This window comes from Malania oleifera, chromosome 11 (genome assembly GCF_029873635.1).
Source record: "Malania oleifera isolate guangnan ecotype guangnan chromosome 11, ASM2987363v1, whole genome shotgun sequence".
Lineage (NCBI taxonomy): Eukaryota > Viridiplantae > Streptophyta > Magnoliopsida > Santalales > Ximeniaceae > Malania > Malania oleifera.
The window spans coordinates 16,384,408-16,391,568 of record NC_080427.1 but is presented as its reverse complement, the minus strand read 5'-3'; positions in this window follow the sequence as shown (position 1 = coordinate 16,391,568).

The following is a 7,161-nucleotide window of genomic DNA, read 5'->3' as shown; positions in this document are numbered from 1 at the left end:
GGTCTCCAACCTAGAGAGTGGGATTTGGGTATGTGAAAAGAGGTCTAGTAAAGGACTAGTGGAGAACCTTCCTATTATTGAACTTGGGTGAGTTCGACATGAACTTTCATTGCGTCTAGTTGAAGATAATAAACTTAGCGCTTCTAGGAGGCAACCCATTTTTTTTTTTCTTGTTTTTATTTTTCTTTTCCTTTGAGCTTTTAGGGTGTATATTGTAAGGTATCTTCAAGTCTAGAGTCCTTAGAGTAAGTCTTACATTAGTTTCCAAGTCTAAGGTGCGACTAAGGCTTTATTGGGTATGATTAGGTCGATTCTCTGAGTTTGTTGACCTCCTATATTCTAGAGAATTTCAACTAGGGCTCGACTAGGGCGTGGCCAACATAAATTTGGTGCGACCTAGTCAAACCTGTAAAAATCGTTTTAAACCTCCTTCTTCCTATAAAGCCTTAATTCATTTTCTAGCTTGTCTCTTGGCACTCCCTTGTTGCACCCACTCCTTACCTGGTCGCTCAAGATTCCTCGACTTTCAATGACCATCTCTAGCATCTCCTCCACCTACGGTGACTCTCCTTGGCCATTCCTTCCTCCATTCCTTATGAGAGGTTCTCCATCTGCGCATCAAGTTCATCCAGAGGTATTGTCCCTTCATCTTCCTCACTTGTCACATCCTTCACACCTCCATTCATCATTCGTAGATCATGCCTCACTGTTCAGACTTCAGGGCTACTTGGCTACTTCCAAGTAGCCCTAGTTGTTGCGAGTCACCGCCATGCAGAAAAGAGTTGATGATCAGCCAAGGGATGAGTCTTCATTCGGTTCTGACCAAATTCCACCTATTCGGTAGAAGAAGAAGGGCCAGGCGACCCAGATAGAGCAGAAGCAGGCTGGTAAAGGGAAGAGGGCTTAGAGGATGACCCTCGAAGACTATGACTTCACGCCGATGCATGCATTAAGGCTAAATGAGAATCAAGCCCCCCATGGAGGAAATGTTACATAGAGATCCTCGAGAAGAGGAAGATGGACCATTATATAGCCTCGACCACCATAGGCTTTTAGCTCACTGAGGTTTAGGGAATTGCATTCGAGCTGACGATAGATTTGATTAAGAGGGTATGGACCCATGAGGAGGCTGATGATGTCCCCTGGGAGGCGATTGACGCTATAGATGCCCACCACATCATACGCCATATGTTTTATGGCTTGTACTATAATGGTGGCAACATGCAAAGGGGTATGTGCACAACAAAAAATCACCTACTAGACTACCTGCTTTTGTTGGACCTGATCTTACAACATAATATTTACTCATTCGAGAACCACTCTAAGTGGCACGGTGTCCACCTGCAGGCCATCCATAAGAATATGCAAGTGGATATCCTGCAGCTCATCATGGATGACATGCTCATGTTCTACGAGCAGAATGTGAAGCATCCTAGGCTGAAGAAGCCTATGCTGAGGCCGAAGCACAGTTAGCTAGCCAGGTAACCCAATGGGCCCCTTATTCCTTATGCCTAGCTTATCATGGTGATCTTGATGAGAAAGAAGATAAATATGGGTGATCTTGATGCACACATTCCTATTAGAGAGGTCACCAATGAGAAAACATGGAGTCAGAGTCTGAATTCGATGGCCACAGCAAGCCTAAATGTTCATAGGTGGGCACCCTTTGAGGGTGAAATAGGGACCGAATTTCTACTACCACTTTTTTACCTCAATCCCAAGAGACGACACCTCCTTCTCCAGCATCCCCCACTATGCCTCAGGCAGGGGACAACTTGAGTTGTCTATGCCAGGAATTCCAAGACTTCAAGTCAGAGGTGCAACACGAGTTGGTGGAGACCAAGACTAAGATTAGGTCTGGATTGATGGTGAATTTTAAGGTACTTCAAGTTTGCTTCTAGTGGTCATTAGAGACATTTATATTCTTGGGATTTTGCAACTCTAGCATCCCCACCTGCACCAGCTGAGGCTCGAGTCACTACCCCTGGGCTTACGGTATGTCTAGCCCCTGCTTCTCCATCAGCTGCTATTCCGAGGGCTTTTGCTTCACCTGCCCCTCCATTACCAGTGCTGTAGTCCCCTATGCCACAAACGTCTCCATCACCAACTCCTTAGTCTCCTGTGCCTTGATCTCAATGCCTTACCCCATCAATTAGCTCGGTGGTGATGATCGATATCGAGTCTTTGAGTGCAAGTGGGACAAATATTTTGACTGAGGAGGCTACTACACCAGCCATTGCTCCAGTGGGTGAGGCCCTGTACCCCACAAATACTCTTGCTCCCATGGATGTGCCACCTCATGTTGAGCCACCTACAAAGCCACTTACAGAGCCAGCCTCTATTTTGATGTCACCGGCTGTAGTCTTAAAGGCTACAGTGGTAAAGGATATCCTTTTTGATGTTCTGCCATTTACTATGCCTGTGACGACTGCACTTATCTTGCATGTGGATGTCGCCATGCCTTTAGTGCCTCTGGCTATAGTGTAGCCTCCTGCTCCTTCCCTTTGGCATCTAGTTGAGTGGTTGGCACGTGACATGTAGTTTGTCCCCATGCCTACCCCACCGTGTACACCTGCTCCACCACCACCTGCTCCCATTACTCGTGAGCCACTGGCTACTTCCTCATCTCTCGAGTCACCAATTGTATCTGACAGCGACTCTGAGGGTGATGCCACTACTAAGAGCGCGCCTTCTGGTGCTGCTAGCAGGTCTAATGTGCGCACACCGTTTGGCGATTTTGGAGATTTAGGGGTCAGCGACTCAGATGATGACATTGGTGGATTTACTGAGGAGGAGTACTGATTGCTTCTTAGAGACTTTTGTCTTGCTCTCACCTTGTATTTGTACTGTGCATGACACATAATTGTTTTTCTTCTTTTATTTATATTTTCTTTTTACTTTGGCACACCATGCTGTGTATTTGGTTGTACTGTTGCTCATATTGTATCTAGTTTCAATTTGTATTGCCCGTCCCCTATCAGTATATATGGTGATGTTCTTCTTGTCATTTGTGCTTGGTAAACTGTGCTTTCATTCCTGTATTCTGGTTTTATATTGGGTGCGTTCTTGTGCAAAATACACATGTATTCCTTTCATCACCGTGTAGTGCTTCCCTCCCTTTCTTTTTAGGTGTTTGCTATCTCTACTTTAGCAGGAACACTTAAGTCTTAAGTTGGGGGTTGTAGGATTAGGAATGCACTACACGTTGCATTTAGGGCACAAATATGACATTATTTTAAATTTTCAGTTGAACAGTGTATGCAGTATGCCATGATCACACACTTTATGCCCTTTACATACTTTTATATATAAATTATGCTGCAATTTAGTTTTGTATCTTGTAAATGACTTTATTATGCTCACTAACAATGAAGTGAGTTGTTTGTGTATAGTTTCGTGAGGTATAGCTAATTTCCTATTTGGAAACTCAATGAGCGTTGATTAGGAGTTCATTCGCTTTAATTTTTTTATATAAGTTTTGGTATTCACATGGTGTATTACAAGGCTTAGTCAACACTTTCACATGACTTGTTTCACTTGGGTGTTCTTGTGAGCATTGAGAGAACAACTGTGGTGACTGTGACACCTTGTGAGGATTTTGTTGAGCCTTTCATTTTTTGTGAGAGTCATTTACATGAACTCTGAGTTCACGAAACTCAACTTTTCTTCTTAGGATACTCATTACATGCTAGCCTCTTTATTTGCATTTTCTAGCCTAGATGTAATGTATAGTGGGAAGATATAAACCTAGGTCTTGTAGCCTACTTAAGACGTGAGTATAATTCATGAACTTTCTTTTTAAGCTTAGTTCCTATTGGTAGCACAAAGACAATATAAGTTGTATTGATTGTCTTGGCTGGCCATGAAAAAAAATTAATGAGCAAAAAAAAAAAAAATAAAGAAAATAAGAAAATGAGATAAATACATAGATGTCTGCTCCGAATATAAAATGAAAAAGAAAGAAAATGACCAAGCTAAGGATACAATACATCACATTCTTGCACGTATAAAGCTTCTTCAAGTGCTCTGGTGCATATGATGGATTCACACATTGGTTTACGAATTATCAATATAGGGTGGTCTTGGTAGGATGTGGCGAGTAAGTGAGAAGGCACTAGGGTGAAGGACTCGACACCTCATTATTAGGCTAGATTCCATTCTTATGAGACTAGTTCACAGCATCTTCACCATCCGTTCTTTGATGTATGTGAGATGTTTGTTCATGATGTTTTTACTTACATACGAGAGTGACCCCTTTCCATGAGTGTTTTTGAGAGTATACTAATGAGGTTGAGTCAAAACAACCATTATGTAGGTGTCCGAGGATGACCCGAGTGAGATGAATCATTCACTATACACATGCCTTGTGACTATGCTTGTTTATACTCATATTTATATGATGATATTAGCTCTGAATTGGAATTACTGATTGAATCTCTAAGGGTTATGATGTTTTGATGGCTATACCTTGTTGAGACATGTATAAGTGATTTTCTTCAAAGTTGTCTTTATAATGGAGTTATTTATAGAGGAGCATGATTGTAATAATGCCATATATCTGTATGTGAAATGGCATGGTTGTATTACTTGTTGATTCTAAATGATGTTCACTAGGAGAGGCATTTGTGGGTATTGCCCAAGAAACCCTCATGAGACTATAAATCGTCCACTAGGGCCACCTAGGGGTTTAAAGCCTTGTTGCATATGGTAAATGCAATTGTGTTTCCCAAGAAAGAGGAGGTAGTTAGGAGTTTTTTTTATCTTTTGTAGGTTTTTCTTAGTTGTTTTTGCTCGAGGACTAGCAAAGTGTAAGTTGGGGGTTGAAATGTGTTCCTAAAATATACTATTTTAGGCCCCCATTTACCTATGCTTTGTTCTCTTTTTCTTTGTAACTATCCTTTTTTATCCTAGTTTGGAGTTACACATGGTTTGTTTCATGTTTAAGGAAATTGGAGCTTAAACTAAGGAGTTAAGCAATGCAAGAAGCCAAGGAAGCAATTGGGAAGCACAAGGCTCAACCAAGTGCTTAACCAAGTCTCCAAGGCCTTATCCCATCCAAAGAAACATGACGCTGCTCGACCATATGGTGTGACCAGGCCATCACAAGGGGGAACCAGGTCGTGAAATGAAGACTCCAATGTGCTGACTGAAGTTGAAATACTGAGAGCTTCGACTAAGGGTGTGACCACGAAGTCTTGGGTGTGCGACTAGGTCGAGGAATCCTTTAGCTGAACCCTAGATTTTCTATAGTGTCTCGACCAGGGTGCAACCAAGAGAAGTCTAGGGTGCGACTAGGTCGATTGTGAACGAGTTTAGAAGCTGCTACGTGAGATTTTTAGTGAAACTTTCTTGATTTGAATTCGATTGCTTGTAAACCCTTTTGGGCATAAAATTAAACTTTGAATAGGTGATTAGGGTTCCCTTTTAGCTCTTCCTTTGTTAGTGACAGACCTAGAGTGCTGATTGGAGTCATTTAGATTAGTTTTATTACTTTCTTCAATTTTCAAGTTGTAATCTATAACGATGGTTGTTTGTAGTTCTTCTTCGGTTTATAACAAACTCGATAGTGCTGTTTGATTGATGCTATAGTAGTGGTTGTGTAGTTTGGTTCTTCTTTGGTTTCTTTTGGTTTATGACAAGCCTAAAGTGCCATTGGAGGCCATTAAAATAGATTTACTTGTGATGCCACGATTTTTCATACCTTTTTTTTAATACAAATAAAATATATTAGTCACATACTGGCCACGTCAACACCTCTAATACCATTTATACATAACCCGACCTGAAGTGGGTACCAGGTACACAATCATTCTCATATACACAAACCTAACAACAGAAGTCATTATATATATACATACCATAGTGAATACAAATACCAAAGTACTAATTCATCCATAAATACATATATAATAGATTCCCAAAAAGAAACACAAAATACTCTAGGGGAATCCTCCATCCCTAGCTCAGAACACTCACCCTGCCTACGCAGGGTATCAACTCCCCTCTGTCTCGAAGCTCTATCACCTGGTCTATCTCGGTTTCCTGAAATATTTAGAAGTTTGGGTGAGACACATCTTAGTAAGACGGATAAATTATCTACAGTTTGTATGAATTGCATTATATCGTAACATATATTCATTTCAATGATAATATCTTCTAAGAAAATATACCATTTCTACTCATAATCATATAAATATAAAACACAAGTTTTTACAAGCTTTAATTCCATTTCCAAAATCATTTCCAAGCTACCCATGTTTTCCAGCGAAGTTCCCGAGAATAGGGGAGATTACAAGCCCATACATGTAGCTCCCCGTTACTATAATATCGTTTGTATCCTTGTCCGATTAACTCAGGTTCGACTACAACTGATACTTATAAGGGGATTCACCTTACTTAGTAAGAACCCAAGAGGAGTGTTTTACTTCGCTTCCATTATTTATATTATTAACTCATGTTATTTCATTTCTCATTTTCATTCCCATTTCCATTTTAATTTCATTTCTATTTCATTTCCATTTCACATCTAGCTCATGAGTGTCCTCGGTAACCAATACATCCATGTTTGTAACTCATGGCTGCCCTGAGGATATTTTCCACGCCATGCTTCAGCCCATGGTCGAGGTCACTCTCTATATTCCACGCCAAGCTTCCCCCCGTGGTCAGGGTTGTGTGGCTTGAAACCTAGACCTAACCGCCGTTGGCTTACCCATCTAGATCAAAATAATCATACCATATACTCGTCTATAATACGAATGACTTGTCATATACCCTGATCCGGAATCAGGGGGAAAAACAACCCTTCACACTGGCTCATTCGAACTGTCACGCTACACGTTCCACGAGTCCATGTGGTTGCACTTAATCATCACTAGTAACGGTACCGTGCTCATTTCAACAATACATCCATCCATTAGGGTTTCATTTCCACATTTCGATATTTCACAATTGCAGTATTTCACAATGCAATTTTTCACATTTCCAGTATTCTCATTTCACATTCATATTGCAGCATTCATGTTGCAATATTCACATTCTCATATTCACATTTCAATATCCACATTGCAGTATTCACATTGCAATATTCACATTCTCATATTTACATATCAGTATTCACGTTTCATCATTCTCATTGCAGCATTAACATTGCAATGTTCACAT